Source organism: Gallus gallus, chromosome 17, assembly GCF_016699485.2.
Source record: "Gallus gallus isolate bGalGal1 chromosome 17, bGalGal1.mat.broiler.GRCg7b, whole genome shotgun sequence".
NCBI lineage: Eukaryota > Metazoa > Chordata > Aves > Galliformes > Phasianidae > Gallus > Gallus gallus.
In genome coordinates, this window is record NC_052548.1 from 7,846,738 (window position 1) to 7,863,893 (window position 17,156).

The following is a 17,156-nucleotide window of genomic DNA, read 5'->3' on the forward strand; positions in this document are numbered from 1 at the left end:
CCTGGCATGGGGATGGGGGGCATCCAAATTCCTGGGGTTTGTCTGTGGGCTTCGGCTGTGGGATGGGCACGGACATCACAGGGCCCAAATATGCAGCAAGGCTGAGGGTGGGCTCGGTGGGGAGTAACACTTCGGTCTGAATCCCACAGGGAACAAAGCATTTCAGCACCTCCTTCATCCCAGCTGCTGGCTCTGGGGGCACTGGGAAGGAAGGAAAAGCAGGAAAGCTTAAGTATAGGTGCAGCACCAGGCGAAGCACATCTGGCTGGTGGCTCTGTGAGAAGAAGACAACATGTTCCAGCCTCTCCTGGGTGACACGAGGCCACTTCAGTGCGATCGATGCTGCTCAAAAATATATGCTTCCAGGGCGGTGTGGCAGATGTTGTGTTCCTGGAAGATTATTGCATGCCTCAAGAGCTGCTGTAATGCAGGAGGCTTGGAGGCTGAGTGCCTGGCACCATCTGAGCAGGCCGATAGCCCTACAGAGATGTGCTGCCTGCAGTGCTGCTCTGCTTTAGCAATGCAGAACTCAGCAGTAAGGATGTGAGGCAGAGTGGGGACCTTCCCCAGGATCTCCGTCTGCTGATGTGGTTGGTGCCAGAGGGATTGTCCCATTGCTGGGTGGAGTGATGAGCAGAGGGGAAACTGTCAGCAGGAGCTAAAAGTGCAGAGAAAGAAGTTATGGGGATGCAGAGGACGAGTGGGAGCAGTGGGATGGATGAAGTACCCAGGGCTATAGGACAGGTGATCACCTCCGACCTCTGCCTGAGGCCACATCTTCACTGCCTGGGAAGGAGTGCAGGAAGCCTTTGTCAGGCTGCAGCTAGTTGTTGCACTGTAGCTAATGCAGAACAGTCCCTCCGACAGTTTCCTGTTGTTGCATAGCTCCTGGCAGGATGCAGAGGGAGAGAAAGCTCCAGAGCTGGTGGGGATCTGGAGCTCGTTGCAAAAGGGCACTGCCTTCAGGTCAAGAACTGAAGGTGGATTCCATGCCTTCTGTCTCGTGGAAAAGACCCCATGCTGCAGCATGACTTAGGGCTGGAGTGCTTCAGCCTGGATGGGTTTAAGCAGAAAAAAAAAAGCAGGCAATGCAGTTCCTCCAGATAAACCCTGCACATGTGCTGCCATGGCCGTGGCTGCATGTGTCTCTGATTTCCATGCAGCCTGGGAAGTGCCACATCCGCCTTATGTTTGGAATATTTCTCCGAGGGCTGAATTTAACCCCTGCTTTCTCCTCCCGGACAGACAGCCAGACAGGCTGGGGGCGGCTGAGCAGAGATGAACACAGCCTTTGGGAAGCCTCGTTCAGCTGCCCTCACTTCTCACGTGGGCTTTGCGGGTGTCAGTGCCTTTGGAAGGGCACTTTGTGTATCTTCGCACCGCTCCTGTGTGTGGCACTGTTTGCACAGTGTTGGTTGCTCATCCTGTACTGTCCTGGTGCATTGCAACCTCCTGGATGGGGAAACTGAGGCACGCAGAGCAAAGTCACTTCTGAAGGTCCCACAATGGCAGGAAGCCAAGCTGGGATGGCAGCCCCAAGGTCCCCTGTTCTCCCTGTCCTCTTCTCTTGGAGCCCAAGCCACGCTCCCTGGGAAGATGTCACCTCCTTCAGAGCGTGGCAAACACCCACCTTTGGGACGCTGTGTGCCCGCGTGAGTCACGCAGGAAGAGCACAGAGCCTGGAGGTGGGAGCTGGGCACTTTCCAGGAAAAGCTGGGCTGAAACCACAGAAACCATTTCCTTGCAGACTCGAGCCATTATCCCACCGCCAGACACAAGCGCGTGGCGCTCGGTGAGCGCTGGGGTGGTGGGAGGTGGGAGGTGGGAGGTGGGAGGTGCTCCCACACGGCCTCACCGCAGAGCTCTGCTCCCAGGAGAGTGCCCTGGCAGGGGATGGCCGTGGGGCCCTTGCTGTCCCATTGCTCTTTTCACTTCTTCTGCGGCATCCCTGGAGAAACCACCTTGTTGCCTTGTTAGCAACGATGGGCACGGGGGCAGTTCCCCTCCCTGCATGGTTTTTTTGGTCAGTTTTAACCCAAGCTAGACACGAGCTAAGAGAAATCCCTGCACCCCATTTGGAGGGATGGGGGCCTTTCCTGTGGGCTGCAGCCCATCCAGCTTTGAGGTAAATATCCACAGCCCTGGGCTCTTCCTACCGTGGAAGAGACATTCGTGGCTCCAAGTGCAAATTTCAGGATGTGATTCTTCTGTACTGAAACACTGCAAGATCAATGGAGAAACGGCACTGGGAGATGCTGATTTGAGTCACCATCAAGAGAAGTTGTAGCTTTCTTGTAACTGGAGCTGTAGGAGTCCCATTGTCACCCTGGGCAATCCATCCCGTTCCTCATTTCCAGCAGAGGTGAAGCAAAGGAGAAACCAACACCTCAGCTCATGGGATGCTGACAGGTTGCTCAGCCAGGCAGCAGAGCTCAGGCCATGGAACAGCGATGTTACTGTGAGCTTTGGCCAGAAACACAGCAAAAATGCCCACATTCACAGAGCCGGTGCTCACTGCAGGGAGTTGGGCTGGATGACCTTTAGAGGCCCCTTCCAGCTCAAACCACGCGGTGATGCTGCCATCCCCTCACTGCAGCTCCCCGTGCTCTCCATGCAGTTGTCTTTGTTCACAGGTCGGCCAGCAGCAACCGTGTGCGCTCTGTAAACATCTAATGGAAGAGACACTTTTAATGTCATTATAATTTAGGCATGAAATATGTCACTTCTGTAGGATTTTGTTGTCTGGCGCATAATTACTTTATGGCACTATAAAAATATATTACATGGCGATGCCTCGCCGTGCTTTGCTCAAATAATTTATAGCACAGCAATGGCGTGGAACAATATTCAAGACCATTGTACCCAATCTAGCATTTACATAGGAATTGTGGAAAATAATGATGGTGGTGAAGAGCTCATTTAATTAATTTTCAGTCTGGGCTGAGGTGTTTTTTTATCCCAATTCCGTTCCTGCATCCCCACTGGGTTCGATTCCAAGTATTCAGAGGGAGACTTTTAAAACTGAAGGACATGAGAGCTGAATATGGGGGGGTTTCTTTAATGTCTCATTTCCAAACAGTGGGAGGGAAGGGTAGGGTTGGCTGCAGGTCGGCAGGGATGGATGCAGCTTCCAGAATGTCTTCCCAAAGCCACGTGTTGAGAACCACTGCGAGCCCCCTGACATTGACACACAGCATGGATGTTGGCCTTGATGATCTTCGTGCTCTTTTCCAGCCTTGATGGCTCTGATTGCTCCGGATGAACAAACCAAACCCTTTCTGCTTTTGAGGTTCTTAGCGTCGATGCCCTCGAACCAAAACCTCAGTGATTTCTGAAGCAAGACATTGATTCGAAAACAGCCACCCACTTTTCACCTTAAAAAGAAGGAAGTGAAATATTTCTCTCTTCCTCTCGGCAGTGTTTCCCACCTTGGCACCCCCCATCACACACCAGCTGCTTTGGGGCACCCATTGCAGTGAGCTCCGAGGTGGTGCTATGGGAGTGCTGCAGTGGGGCAGAGCCTGGTCCGACCCCCCCTTGGGTTCTTTCATGGGGGGTTCTTTGCCCCAAGGCCATTTTTTTGGCTTTTAGAGGAGCTGTGAAGGCGGATGGAATGGGAGCTCCAGGCAGAGCCATCCTCACGAGCAGAGTTTAAAACTGGATTTACAGCTCCAGAAGGGTTTGGAAGGCTCAGTGGTATCGTAGGACTCGCTGTTAGGAAGCAATAATGCTTCTCTTTTTAATCTCTGTGCTTTCCTCTGTGTGCACGTAGGAAGCTGCCATGGATGCGTGGAAGAGAACCCGTGGAGGTTGGCATCCCCTGCCCCAACCCTTCACTCTGCCCCTCCATCCACTTCGCTCTGCGCTCCATTCCTCCGTGAGAGCACTGAGTCACAGATTTGCTCTGCAGTGAAATGGAATCAAAGAAGGGGTTTCGTTATTTGGAGCTGCAACCCCAGGGGCAACGTCCCCAACCTGGGCAGGTTTGTGGCAGCATCCCCAGGGCAGAGCCATCCTCCTCCCACCACAGCCACGGCCAGGAGCTGGGGTGAGGGTCTGGACACAGTGGTGGGCTCTGTGTATGCATCTTCAGCAAAGAGCCTCATAAATGCAGCCGGGACTGAAAATCAATTCTTTAAAGCTGAAATCAATAACAATAACTAGTATTAATAGTGATTATCCTTTCTTTATTGCACTTTGCAGTTGGAAATGAATTGTTTTTAAGGATTAGCGGCAGCTGAACTCTGTAATGCAATGTAAGACCGAAGATTTACTATGAAAACACAGCTTATGAGGAAAGACCCATTACTGCTGATGGAATACACTTCTGAAATAGCTACGGCTGCTGCTGCCATGGAGCAAATGGAGCCTTGGAACCTGCAGTCGGCAGAGGGTTTGTATTGCTGGCAGGAGACGGGGATTTGGGGCTCTAACCCTGTCTGGTTTTCTTGCAGTCTGACTTCTTGGTTCCCAGACATCCCAAATGCATTTTCATTTTTGGTGTCTTTTATCCGAAACAGCCTCAGACATGCAAAACTCCGGGGGGAGGGGAGGGAGAAAGGGAAGTATGCTAAGCCAGCCATATATCTATCTGAGTCAGCCATACATATATGAGACAGCAGCGTCGAGAGCTGCGTGTGTGTCAGAGTTTCCAAAAAGCAGAGAGCGTGAGGTGTGCGCTGAGCGCTTTAGGAAAGTCTGGTCTCGAGCATCCCCATGGGAGCCCTTATGTTCTGAAGGGCTTCTGCAGCCTGAGTGCTCTGATGAGCGGTGTCAGACTGGGAGGCTCCTGCAGAGAGATGGATGCAGCATGCCTGGGGCACCAGGCTCCATCCCGTCCCATCTGTCTGCTCAGCCCAAACCACACTCCGTGCTTCTGGTTCCCATCACCAGAAAGTGGCGATGCTTCGGGTGTTGGGAGAGGGTTTGGATTGGTTTGGGATTCTTTCATGGGGCAGAGGGGGTCGTGATCCAGGGACACTGTGGGTCACTCTGCTGCCACGAGTTTATTTGCTGTCCCTGAGGGGTTGTTGTTTGGGAGAATGCAGTCCCATCTCTTCCCATGCTGTTCCCTTATGGGAGCTCTAGGCACCTTGCCATTTCACTCGGACCCACCAGCCATTTCCATACACAAAGACCAGCAGAGCAGCCACCTGGCAGGCACAGGTCATGCCTTTAGGTCGCCTTTAACCCCACTTTCTTCTGGAAGAAAGCAATGTCTGCAGTGAGAGCATCTGAGAAAGCCTAGGCATGGCAGCTGTAGCAGAAATGCTAAGTCACAGCTTGAAGCAGTGATTGAGCACCTGGTGGAAGGCAGGGCCAACCCAGGGCAGCTCAGGTGTATGCAATGAATCTGAGTGACCAGAAGGGCTGGAGCCAGGATCCACCCCTGCCCAGACCTCATTTAAGGGTTGGCAGTGGAAGCAAGGACTCCTTTCTGGATATTCCTGTATACCTGAGTCCTGCTGAAGGTAAGCAGCTTCTTTCCTTTATTTCTGTGCTTACAGCTGTTACAACTGAACAAACCTTCACTTGCTGCAGCCCTGTTATTGGATTGCTGCCTGGGTGGCACCTCCAGCACGCAGCATCCTGAGGCCACTCAGCGTCAGAGCTCCTCCACCTTTGATTCCTGGGTCGTTCACTCGCTTTTCTTTTTAACACTGTGAAGTTTTTCCTATTAGCCAAGTTGTAAAGACAAGCAGGATGAAAGCCTTCTGCAAACAGCAATAGATCAGTGGCGGCTGGCGTGAGCAGACCGATCCCATCGCCTTATTGATCTCTGTTAAAGGGGATTGACATTTTTCACCCAGTGCAGGTTCCTTCGCTTTTGTCGGAAGAATGGCTTTTCCTTCAGAAAGCTGGGCTCTTAACTCTGCTTTTCTCTACCATGTTAGTTCCCAGCTGCCTTCGTATTGTATGCAGACTCATCTCATGTTTGTCCTATCCTCCCCAGGTTTGCTGGAAATCTGCGTTTGAATCATGAAATGCACTTTTCAATGGACGCAGCATTCTGGTAACTGGAACAATAACCATTCACAAGATGAGGGTAACTCAGATGACTCAATGCTTCCCGCTGAGCTGCTTTCCTTCCCTCACTTGTGCCTTCCCGTGGAGTTTTCAGCCATCTCAGAACAGAAGCAGTGGGAACTCTCCCAGTTGGGTTGAGCTCTCTGAGCTCCCTTCCATCAGTGCCAGCCTGGAAGGATTTATGAGCACTTCTCTCAGCCTGGCATGTGGTGTGCAGATGTCTCAAGACTGGCTCAGCTTTGAACTCCCTCTAACCATTCAATTTTTTCAGTTGTGCATCACTGTTAATTTCCTCCAACTCATCTTCTGGGGGTGGAGGGCTGGAAAGCAGCTTCTTTTTCCCTGCTCAGAGACAGCCTCTGTGGTCCCACAGAAGGGAGATGGCAGCGTCACTCCCTTGGGAAGGGCTGTGAGATGGCAGCAGGAACGGTGCTGGAGTTACCCCATTCTTGAGGGGCTCGAAGGGAAAACCTCTGCCACCTGGGTGGGTGTGCATGATGTGAGGGTGCACTGAGATGTGCACGTTACCTGCCCACCTCCTTGCAGCTCGGTGTCTGCTGGCTGGCATCTCGTTCAGATGCTCGTACTTTCCCAATGAGTATGTTTTCATTCACAGGATGAGTCACAGCGAGGGACAGGAGGAGCTGATGAGCAGCCTGCTGGCACACACAGGGCAGGCACACACAGATCCCACCCCAGTGACACCCAAGGGATGCGGTTCCCAGCTGGCAGAGAGGGAAACGCAGGAGCTCAAAGCCCTCTGCAAGGGCTGAGCATCCTTTGCTGACTGTGGGAGCTGAGGGCCTTTTGCAGATTGCTCCTTCGGGCCCTTTTTAGTTTGGGATTTCCCTCACATGCGCTCCAACTGCATCCTTCTGAAGGGGCTGAGAGCCCTGCAAGGCATGGGATGCCAGCAGGTAATGAACCCTGCTGCTGCTTACACACACACACACGCTCTGTTTTCAGACAGGAAGTGGTTGGTGATATATCTCTCTGCAGCACTGGGTGTTCTGCTGTGTCCCAGCTCCCTGCCACCTCCCCACGTGTCTGCCCACTGCTTTGGCACCAACACTGTGCAGAGAGGGAGGGGACAATGTGTGGGGGACGGCGAGGGGCTGGGCAGAAATGAGATAACACGGGGATTGATCTGTCCAAAGGTTAAGGAGCTGAACTTATTTAACTCCTGTTAGCTTATTTATTGTCCCTGAGTTATATTTGTGACTACGACTGAGCAGATTACCGCAGGATTGCTGGGTAGATTTAGAAACCCGGGGTGCTTTTCTAGCTCTGTGCATGTGTTTGTGTGCGTGCGCTGCTGGCTGTGAGCATTCCCCTTCCCCACTGCCATCAGGGATGAATGTAAGCACTCATCTGTACATCTAGAGGCAGAGAAAGGGGAGGGGGGGGGGGGGGGGGGGGGGTTTGAAATCTTGCTCATCAGATCAGAAGCTAAATTTATGCTGGGTACAACATATGCTCTTTGTTATACCATGAAAGTGGTGGGTAATAATTCCTCTGTCCTCAGAAACAGGGACACTTACTGCAGTAAAAACATATAGATATATATAAAACCCTCCCACTGGTGGTAAACACATGCGTCATGCGTGATTGCTGGAAGCTGGAGCTGGTAAGCACTGGATGGGGATGAGTAATGTTTGTTATGGCCCTGTGACTGCCAGGCACTCGGTAGCAGGAGCAGCACAGCAGTGGCATAGGGCCCAGGAGAGAGACCAAAGTCTCATCCAAGCTTGGCTGCAGGCTCTTGGCCTGATCTCTATGGCCTCCCCACCTCCCCTGGAGCCCCGTGGCTGTATGGGGCTCACTGCAGGAGTTGGAGGAGTGGGATGGGTGTCTCCGAGGGGGGCAAGGTGTGTTGCTCAGATGGTTGGGTGAACGTCTGCTGTTCCATCAGTTTCTTTTCTACCTCTGTAAAGCAGCCACAAAAAACAATGACTAATTTCTCTGTGGAATATTCATCTTTAAAAAGCCAGACCTGGGGCTTTGGTGCCTGTGGAGCCTTCCAGCTCCTCAGGTTGGAAAAATTTATTCTCTGAAAGAATGGTAATGTTTTGGAACTGCCCAGGGAGTGTTGGAGTCCTCATCCCTGGAGGTGTTCCAGAGCCATGGAGATGTGGCACTGAGGTCAGTGGGCATAGGGGGGTGGGTTGAGGATGGGCTTGGGGATCTTAGAGGTCTTTTCCAACCTTAATGATTCTATGTTTTTTCTTCCTTGAAGTTTTGAGAGTGCCTGGCTTGTAGACCCAGCTGGGAAAGGATCTAAATGGGGAGCACATGGAGAGCTGTCCTGGATGAGGTCAAGCATAGCAGGTAGTGTGGGATGGGTTTTGGAGCTTCCCATAGGAGTTGGACTTGGTGATTCCTATGGGTCCCTTCCAACTTGGGGTACTGTATGGCAATTCAGAGGTGTGGGGTCACTCATAGACCTGCTGATGTCCCACATGAACCCCCAGTGATTGCTACAATGGGTCAGAAAGATCTGAGAAAGGTTCTGAAGATATCCAGGAGGATGTCAAGGCGACGGCTTAGAAGATGTGGCTGTGAGACATGAGATCAGCAGGGATGGTGCCCATCCATTCACCCATCATCTCTCCATCCATCACAGGTTGGTGGGATGAGGAGGCCAATAGGAAAGCAATGAAAGAGGAAGAGCTGGTGTATGGAAAGTGCTTGTGCCCATGTTAAAAACAAAAAAAACCAACAATATGTATAAGGACAAAAGTGAGATTGCACATCTGGATGAGTATGAACACAGCCATCATCGTAAGTCAGGAGTAGAGCCATGGAGTGGTGCTGCCACCAGGAATCAGGGCAGGTCCCTCCCAGGTCTGATCACACATGGCATTGAGTGCTGGTCCAGCGTTGGCCCTGAAATACGTAATAGCAGTCAGATGGAAATATCCTCCAGCATAAAGGCAGCAGTGTGTGGGGGCTCAGCTCAAAGGAAAGCCCAGACAGCAGTGCTGGAGCCATGCATGTGGCTCCTGGAACGTCAGCTCATCTCCTCCAGCAGGTCTGCTGCAAACACATGGGGACAGCTATTGCGTGTACAGCACCAGTCTCTGGGCGCTTATGTTATTTGTCGGGCAGAGGGATAATTGACAGGTGGCTGTCTGGAAGAGATGAAGCCCTCCAGCAAAACTCTGCAGCTCCGGCAAGATGCGAGCGACAGAGAAATGGCTCCAGAGGTGATAGACTTGTTACATCTAACACCGCCGGAGATGGAAGGGGAAGCAGGGTTGAATCGCAGTTCAGAACAATCGTACCTAACTGCTGCACTAAATAAAAGCCATGATTTCATACTGGTGTCTGCGGCTGCCTCAGACTGAGCCGGGATTAACGAGCGTGTTGTTGCCTTTGGAAGGGAAGTGCATGCCTGAGGACTTCGGGTTCCTTTTTTAAGGGGAGCATCACCCAGGAGGAGGGCAGAGATACAGGGTGGGTGTGCCCCAAAGCAGTGCTGGTATTTACTCTCCAGCTAATAAACCTTGCTGGGAGGAGGACAGTGTTGGTGGGATGGGCTGGTGCCCGGGTACCCCACCAGCTGCAGGTATTCATCTTGCCTTGTTTTCCTTTTCTTTTTGCCCTTTTTCTAACTGCTCTGCCTGGGACTTTGATGCCTGCAAGCCTCCTCCAGGCCTGGCCCTCGTGCTCCTCAATGAGTCTGCACCTATTTTGATGATGCATAGTGTTATCTGCTCCCGACTTATAAACAAAAACAGAAGCTTAACCATTAACCCCCTCCAATGCAGCACCCCGACCTATCGCTCTCTGAGAACCAACTTCTCATAGGGCTGATTTCTGCCTGCTTCTTTATCGACCTCAAGCATTTTTTTGTACTGTTTACTGGAGTTTGCCCCCCGCCATGTTTATGATGTAGCACTACAGAGGCTCTCGCCCTGCCGTGCTGCACGCTGTGGTGGTTCGGGGCTGAGCTGGGACAGGCAGAGCTGAAGCCCATTGGCTCCATCCCTCTGCTCTCCCACCTCCGTGCAGCAAATCAAAGTGCAACAAATGGCTTTGCATCATTTCTTTGAGGAGCCCTGGGCCTTGTATGTTATCTTGAGGGCAGAGTATATGCTCCAATAAAAGAAGGCTTTATTACCGACTGCAACGGAGCCAAGGATTCAAACACGTATTGCCTTGTGAGTTTGTCGTAAACTCCCTTTTATGGCCCTTCCAGTTTATGGCTAATGGAGATTTACAGTGGGAAGAAGGGGCCGTGTGCTCTAATTAATGTGGTTATTAGGCTGGGAGGGCTCAGCACAGCCAGCCCTGTGCTCACCCTTCACTACGGCCATGCAGAGCACACAGAAAATGTCTGTCCCTGTATGGGGACCCACGGATGGATGGGGAGCTGAGGTCGCTTCTATGGGCTGCCAGAGGGGCTGAGTAGAGCATAGGGCAGTGGAGGCTGTGCTGAAAATATCCCATCCCTCCTGCTTGGGTGGTGCTTCTGTCAGTTAGAAGTCATTGTTCCTCATCTGTCTTTGTGCTCTGGATGAGTTCTGAGCCCGGCTTCGTCCCCACCAACGCTGTGGACCCAGGATGTGGCCCTGTTGATCCCAGCCAGGCTTCCATCGCATGTGGCTCTGCTGGAATGAAGCCACACATGAGGCAGATTTCATGAGGTTGCAGCTCCTTGCTGGGAATGCTTCATGCCGCTTCGCTCAGCAATTAAAAGCAAGGAGCTGGGGTGAGAACAGTCCTGCTAATGATTTGCAGTCCACTCCCTTGAGCTAAGCTGTCTTTGCAAAGCCAAAATTGTATCATATCAGTCTCCAGAAGCTACCACAGAAGTTAAACATTAAGTGGCTTATGTTGCTGGAAACTTCCGTTGGCTTCAGCTTGATCACAGGTCAAGGATGCCGTCATCGAGAGCGGCCTTGATCTGGAGCAGCCGCCATGGAAATGGCCAAGCCCAGAGGGACTGACATACAGCAGGGCCATAAATCCAGCCCTGTGGGGCAGCCCTAAGCTCCCGATCTCACAGAGGGGTGGGAATGCTGCTGGTGGAGCCCACAAATCCAGGAGGGGCTTTGGGTGGAAGAGCGCATCCAACTCACCGTGCTGGAGAGTGGAGCGCTGATTTCCCCCATCTCACCCGGCCAGCTGCTGAGATCCCCAGTGCCAATAGGATGCCTCTGCCCTGATTTCACACCAGGAATTTCCTGCAAAGGGAAAAAGGCACAGGCTGAGAGCTGCAAGGATTCTGGGGGGAGATAGGCAGGAATTGGGCACCCAGCTGCCTTTGAGGCATGGCGAGGTCTGCGGTGGGGAAAGAGAGAAAAGATTCAGGGCTCCTTCTCACCACTATTATTAATATTCGAATTAATTAACTGCGCTGAGGGCTGGAGGAAATTGAATGTCGAGAACAACCTAAGCTCTGCTTTAGATTTTAAGCCATTCGGGGCTTTGATGTAAAGCTTGTGCTTTTATTATTATTATTTTTAAATCTCTCTATTTTTTTTTTTATGCAAACACCTGGCCTGCTTTAGAGGCGATATAACAGTAATAAATGATCCTTATTAATTGGCCGTCGGCTGATGGGGAGCAGCAGGCTCCCAGCTCAACGGGGCACATTCATGGGGGTTACGGGGCCAGGTTTGGGGAGGAGATAATGGGGCTGAGCCCCCCCCCCCAGCATCCCAATGTGGGGCTCCCAGCCAGGCAGGGAGCTTCAATGAGGTTAAATAGTCAAAAAGAAAAAAAAAAGAAGCTTTAATGAGGCAGAGCTTAAATACACGCACTCCCTCTTTACCCATTTATTAAGTAATAATGAAACACTTTTGTCAAAGCTTAGGCACCAAATTTCTGACACCAGATGAGCTCTAAAGCTAATCAGGGGCTGGAAAAATGGGAATATAATTAAGGCTGCTGACAGCCTTGTGTCATTAACCTCACAGCTCTCAGGTGCCACACTGAACCACAGCTGCAAAAAATACTGTATTACGGGCAGTTGGTTTCAGCTGTGGAAATGAATTTGGCTTTTAATGGCTCCGTAATGTCTCCGGGGCTGAGATGGTGGCAGGAGGAGGGTGGTGGTCTGTGCTGCTTTGTGGTGGGTGAGGTGGGGAAAATGAGGGCTTTCTGGGTGAGGGTTCAGGTTGGGGCAGTGCTGCTCCCTCCTCCCCCATGATTAATTATTGTCGTTATTAAGATGTGGGTGTCTGCTTTGTCGTAGTGCCCAGGATTCCTGCCTGTATCCAGTGCTCTCTGATGTGGGGCTGCTACCTGTGCCACCTACCTGCGCTGTGACTTGGCTTCCCATCCTACAGAAGGGGAGGTAACAGTGGGGGTCTGTGGGTTCCAGCATCTCACACAGCTGTTTCCTAGGCAGGCACTGTGGGATATGGAAAGGGGGGAGGGTTTGCCTGGGAAGGAAGGGGCCATGACACTGCCAGGAATAGCACCCAGGCGTCCCGTGACCTCAGCTCTCCTGCACAAAAACCCGATAAGGTTCCTGGGCACTGAGCAGCCGTAGGAGAGCACTGCAAAGACTGCTGTCTGCGCTGCCTCTGAGGATGAGCCAAGTACCTAATAGGAGCTGATGAGCAGAATGGCACTGAACCTGACTCAGCTCCAACGTTAGCCTCCATTCACCCTCTGCTGTCGCTATGGGGAGATGTGCTGTCCCACACTTCCTAAGCGCGTCTCACGCTTTCTCTGCAGCCTTCTCAGTTTCTCGGGTGCAAAACCCAAGCTTTGGACAACGGCAGAAGCAGTCAATTATGTTCTCACTCTGTCTGCTTTGGAAGTCCTGGAGTGTGCTGGTGTGACCACAGCCGTAGGAGCGGGGCGGTTCGGGATAAATCAGAAACAAAAGGGCCATTATCCATATGGGACCCCATGAGCGCACCGCATACCCCAGCAATCCCGAGCACTCTGTGTACGGTTCTCGCTTGGTTTTAACTCAATTTCTTTGAGATGCAAATTAGAGGGATTATATTCAGAGGCTACATCAGAAAGTCTTTAATCCAAATGGGCTATAAGATTTATTTGGAAGAGCCAAATGTCTTGTCTGGGACAGAAGCAACCGAGCTGAACTGAAACAGATGGACATAAAGGAAATTAAGCAACTCTAATGGTCTTATCCAGAGTTTCAAAGTATTTGGTCTTCGGAAAGCTCCAGCTCCTGGAAGCACGTGATGAGACGGGGAGCTCAAGTTTCATTTCAAAACAGGCTTTGCAGTTCACTGAGAAAGACAATAATAATGTTTTTATTCCTCCTGTGTACGGAGGGAAGGCTGCCTTCCAAACCCCGGCTCCTCAGCTCAGCTCATGACGTCAGATGGAAGCGTATTGCACAACGTTTGCATTCCTCGTCTTCATCACAGTGTGGTTATTTCTGTGGGCTGGATTTGGGATTTTGGAAGGCTGATGGTTCTTGGGGTGCCGGGAGGTGGTCCTCCTCATCTCTGCAAGGGGAAAGCATCTGCAGCCTGAGCAGTGAGCAGCAGCAGCCCTCCTGCTTGCAGCTGCACCATGCCCTGCTTGGCTCAGTGCTGAGTACCCGGAGCAGAGGAGCTTCACGTGTCTGCACGTTTGCCATCCTTCACCCCAGTGCTTTTGGATTCGGATTAAATAAAAGGTGAGAGAAGTGGGGAGGGAGGGAGTGAGGAGGAGCTCATCCATTACCATGCTGAGCACAAGGCGGGAGGTCTTGGCCTTCTGGTTTGAGTGCTTATTCCCCATAAAATACATCTGAGAGAAATCAATACAAGAAGCACGCAAGAACTTAAATCAAAGCACAAAGAAGCTGCACTTGGTGAATGGAGCGACCTTGCAGAGAGCTTTCAGAGCTGAGGGCCCAGCCCTGCAGATGCAAAAGCTGCTGGTAAAAAAAATAGTAAGGCTGGTGTGAAGGCTGTCGTGTGCTGCCTTAGCACAGATCTCAGACACAGCGATGTCTGTATGGGAAAACGTGGATGAGGGGTGTTGGCTGTAGGCTGGGTGACCAGCATGAGGACAAAGTCCAATTTTCCTTTGAACAGCAAGGAGAGCTGGTGTGTTCTGGGACACCTATCTCAGTTCAGTGGGTTATAGATAGCAGCACTGCACCTGGCTTGCTGATGCACCGTGTCCTCTAGGCTGTAGCTGTGCCCGTGCAACACCTCAGCCCATGGGAACAAGCGTGCAGATCAGAGCAGGCTTTGCAAGCAGCGGGCTGTTTCCAGCAGCAGTCTGTGCATCCAAGCAGGGCCACCTGAGCGCAGGTGCCGGCTGCTGACCCCACTGCTGGGTCACAGCACCGTGCTGCAGACACCATAAATCTGTGGAGGTTTGCTGCAGTCAGAGCTCCACCTCTGCAGACCGCGGGGCGCATGTTCCCATGCTGGGAAATCTGACCCCTTGGTAGCCTGAGAGACAGGAGAAGCCTGGGTTTGGTGTTTTGAATAAGTGGCTTTTTATCTGAAATCCCTTTGGGAGCATGAGCTCAGTAACCAATGAAATTATATCTGTTGTTTCAAGCAGTGAAGAAAACTTGGCCTGATGTTTATTGAGATTTATGGCTTCCCTTGAGCTTAATTGTCTTTGGGAGCCCTGGATCTTTTTAACGGTTCAGCTAAGTGGTACTAAGAAGGATGGTAATGGTTTGAGCAGCCTGCCCCCTTAGCATATCTCTTTCTCTCACACAATTTGCTGATATTTGGGAAATATAGCCGATGCACTCCCCTCCTGAGGTCACAGTTATTCATTGGTGTGAAACTTCAAGAGACAAAATCAGGTGTGAAAAGCTCCCAGGCAGTGCTTCCTTGGCGAGGCGATAGCTTCACCCCTTGGGGCTGTGCATTGGGGACAGGGGGAGGACACGTGGGCTCCAGTGGGGACAGTCACCTGCACCCCTGCAGGGCCCTGTGGCCCCTTCTCCCTTTGCTGCAGGCTCTTGGGTAGGTCCAACTTCACTTGCCTGCCGTTGTTTCCTCCTTGCAGGGGATGCGTGGTGGTTGGGGCATTGGCATCAACCTATGGAACAGCCGTTGCGGTGCAGGGCTTGGGAAGGAAGCCACCACCTCCTTCAGCTCCTCCCATTGATCTGGACTGGGGAAGGCTCAGCTCCCACCCTGTGCTCGGTGTCCCAGTCCCACAGTGACCATCCTCAGACCCAGCGCCGTCACCAGGAGCGGAGCATTGCCCTTCACACACCATTATTCCTCACTCCCCAGAGCCTTTTTGTCTCTTATCAGCAGTGACCCCCGGGCTCTGTTATCTCCCCCCAGCCATCCACCCAAGCCATAGAGCTGTCAGCGTGGGGAATGACCTTCACCTCCTCGCTCACCTCCAGGAGATGCTGTGTCCGCTCGGCCGGCTGCGTGGTTGGCTGCAGCAGCACTGCCTGCTGCCCGGAGCCAGGTAATTACAGCACCCGTTACGGTTCAGCAGGCACCTTCATTAATAAACCTCAAGTTTCCGAGGTGCCTAACTCAGCCATTGGAAACCACATCTGGCTGTAACTCTACGGCGTGTCTAAGCTTTCAGCTCATCTCCGACTGCCTAAGCGGTTTACAGGATGGGCTGTAAACAAAGTCTGTTTTGTTGGGGTTTTGCATGCTTTGAGGAAAAGAAAGCAAACACGTCCACTGGGCTCATCTCGTCGGCGCAGAGCTGGGGGCTGACAGCTCCTTCTCACGTTATCCCAATGGGATTTTTTGCTTCTGATATAGCCCAAATAATGAACGTATGGAGTCCTCCCATGCACGCATAGTCTGGTGCTTGGCGCTGGGCAGGATCCTTGCTGCCAAGTGACATCTGCATGCAAGGCGAAGTGTGGAGGTTAACTTCTGGAACCACTGGGCAGTCCCAGCCTTTTTAGGATAGAACCTCTATAAATACTATTTCCTGATATTTCCCATAGGCAAATGGGAGCTGAAGAGCTACAACAGGAGCCTCTGCAGCCCACATGCCAGCAGCAGATCTGTTTTCTGACTGACCCAACAGCAGGGCCCTTCTTGGGACTGGCTAAACGTGGTTACTGATGCCTACTAAGTAGCTTCTTCCATGTGCTTGGGTGAATAAATTACCCTACAGCTTCCATCATCTCGAAGGGCTTGAGCGCATCCTCTGGCACAAGGCTGGCTTGCAGGAGGAGCAGCCACCAATGGGAAGGATGGAGTTAAATTCCATAGAGGTGTACAGAGCGGAGATGGGGTAAGGAGATGGGTCGGGCATCAAAGAGAGTGGGCAGGCAATGTGCAGCTGTAACCATCCCCACCCATCGGCAAAACACCCCCTCTAGTAACCCACCAGAGCTCAAAGGCAAGCGAGTGCACGTCTGCGTGGGGGAGCTCCGGGGTGTGCAGCTGGGAGGGAGGAATGGGCTGCTGGGGGGGCTGGACTGCTGGGCTGGGCTGTGTCCCCAGCTCAGAGCCTCCCCTGGCTGTGGGACAGAGGTTTGTGGTGTTTGGGAAGCAGGATTTTGGTGCAGGGGACATCCAGACTCTTGGGTACCATCCTGCTGAAGGGCACCAGTGTGCCTGCAGCCCTTTATTCTAGCACCAGGTGCTGGGGATGCAATGGGCTTGGACACCTTCGGGGCCAATGCTCACCATGACATTGGGTATGGGCTGCCAACCTGAAAGTGAGCAGGGCTCTGTAGGAAAGGCAGAAATTTCTGCTCTGCATCCCCGTCACAGAGCAGGTGGGGGCCACCTGTGTGTTTCCCAGGTGCTTTTCCACCCTGGGGAGTTGGAGAGGAGGTGGCAGCGTTGTCTGTGGGTTGTTGCTGAACTCGCTCATGGATTGCTAATGATGTTTGTGAAAGCCTTGAACGAAGACCACACATGGGAGGCTCAGGCGAGTGATGTACCTTAGACCTGGAGGGTGCGAGGGAAAAATGCTTCTGTGCCTGACTCACCGGCTCTGTGCTAACACTGACTCATAAGTACTGATTTTGATTCAGGAAAAAAAAAAAAGAAAAGATTTATCTGCATTCAGACCTATGGAAGAGGCCAATGCAACCCGCTAATGAAGAGGGGAGGTGGTGCTGCTGCGCTGTCCACAGCCCCATGTGAGGCGTGGGGAGAGCATGGCAGATTGGCACTGGGGGCTGTGATGAGCCCTGGAGATGGGGAGGGTCCGGTGACCCCCAACCCTGCACAGAGTTGGATGAG

At 52.2% G+C, this 17,156-nt stretch overlaps 1 long non-coding RNA gene across 1 annotated transcript in view; it reads left to right on the top strand.

Annotated features, from left to right (window-relative positions):
* Positions 1-5,431: 5,431 nt before the first annotated feature.
* LOC101750481 overlaps positions 5,432-17,156 on the top strand; it is a 28,801-nt gene continuing 17,076 nt past the window's right edge. Inside the window, exons 1-9 of the long non-coding RNA XR_005840564.2 lie at positions 5,432-5,471; positions 5,954-6,013; positions 6,644-7,386; positions 7,553-8,169; positions 8,264-10,190; positions 12,230-12,331; positions 12,718-13,636; positions 14,980-15,399; positions 15,902-16,194. This is a non-coding gene — a long non-coding RNA (uncharacterized LOC101750481). The remainder of the gene's footprint in view (positions 5,472-5,953; positions 6,014-6,643; positions 7,387-7,552; positions 8,170-8,263; positions 10,191-12,229; positions 12,332-12,717; positions 13,637-14,979; positions 15,400-15,901; positions 16,195-17,156) is intronic.